We start from the raw sequence: 917 nt of genomic DNA, 5'->3' as shown, positions 1-917 counted from the left end.
CACTGCTACTACCCAGGGAAACTCGTATCTCAGATAGTGAAAGTGCAAATCACAATTATAATAATTCAGCATAAACATGCATGAATTCTCATCCGTGGATCAACATCCATATCAGCCATTCTGGCTCACGGTTAAATCCATAACCAGCCAATATTCATAGCATACACAGCTATTCTGGCTCACGGTTCAATCCAGAACCAGCCAATTCATAAACAATTACAGCCCTTCGGCCAATGGCATAACAAGTACTTCCACCACCATCTTCCACATCTCACTTAATCCTCAATGATCCTCATTGATTATTCATTTTCCCTTGCTTCACTCGCAAGTTACCACATCCACTAGCTCCTTCTCTCATAGCTAGGTATATCATAATGATTTAAGATATAAGTGGTGGGATCGGAGGCTTAGAAGTATGAGATTTGGTTTTTAAAACTCAAAAATCAACTTTGGGATGAAAACAGGGCCACGCGCACGCGCACTCCACGCGCACGCGTGGACAGCCTCAAAAACTTATCGACGCGCAAGCGTCATGCACGCTAACGCGTGGGTTAAAAGTTTGCCAATCGACGCGTACGCGTCAACCACGCGTACGCGTGGGTGTTCTCGTGCCCCAGGCACAACACTAGCACAGTTCTGGCATAACTCTCTGGAAAATGGCTGGGCATTGGGTGCAGCACCATCGGCGCGCCCGCGCACATCACACGCACGCGTGGATGGCATTTTCGGGAAGAACGGCGCGCATGCACCAAGTGCGCCCACGCGCAAGGGGTCATTCTGCTAAAAATTTTCTAAGTTAAAAGCTGCAGAATTTACCAATTTGAACCCTAATCTTCCAACGGACATAACTTTCTCATTTTAAATCGTTTTTCACCCGTTCTTCGAACGGCATGGACATCCCGGATCCAATTTCATTT

This window comes from Arachis duranensis, chromosome 1 (assembly GCF_000817695.3).
Source record: "Arachis duranensis cultivar V14167 chromosome 1, aradu.V14167.gnm2.J7QH, whole genome shotgun sequence".
NCBI classification, from domain to species: domain Eukaryota; kingdom Viridiplantae; phylum Streptophyta; class Magnoliopsida; order Fabales; family Fabaceae; genus Arachis; species Arachis duranensis.
This window is presented reverse-complemented; position numbering follows the sequence as displayed.